Raw genomic sequence first — 681 nt, forward strand, 5'->3', positions numbered from 1 at the left:
TCCGCACATCAGCTCAGTCAGGAAATACTACAAGGTTCTCAGAAGCACACACGTCTAGTGGTGGGGTCCACATCTGAAGAGGAAATGCCCGAGTCCCTGGCCGTGAACCTGCACGCATTTCCTTAATGTTCTCTGTGAGCTGTTTGATGTCTCTGTGGACAGTGGGCCATGTGATATGTGTCTGTCCTTACTCATGAGGCTGTGGGTGGGTGGAGGACTGACTCAGCTTAGAGCAGGTGTCCCTGCTGGGTCACACCTCCTGTCTCAGCTCTGGCCCGCGTGTCAGCTGTGATGTGTTAGGCACCGCAGATGTCTCTGTTCGCTATGGCTTGCTAAGGTGATTCTGTCTCGGTCACGCTGTGTGCATGTCACAGTGGAGCGCCATCATAGCGTCCGTGTCATTGTGCTCAACTATTGGGGAATATCTAAGACTTCCTGTGTGTTACAGGTTAAATTGTGTCTCTGTCCCCACATTCAATGTGTTAAGAAGTAATTGTGTTTGAATCTAAGGTTACTGGAAGAGGTTGGACCAGTGTGTAGGGTGGTGGTGTGTGGTCATTTCCTTTAAACTGAAACATTCCCTCCTAGCGGGAAGAAAGAAGCTGGCTCATGGGACTCAGAAAGCTGACAAAACTGGGGCTGGAGAGAGATGCTCAGAGGTTAAGAGCATTGACTGCTCTT

The sequence above is a fragment of the Alexandromys fortis genome, unplaced genomic scaffold (assembly GCF_014885135.2).
Source record: "Alexandromys fortis isolate MF-2015 unplaced genomic scaffold, M_Fortis_MF-2015_v1.1 scaffold_31, whole genome shotgun sequence".
NCBI classification, from domain to species: Eukaryota; Metazoa; Chordata; class Mammalia; order Rodentia; family Cricetidae; genus Alexandromys; species Alexandromys fortis.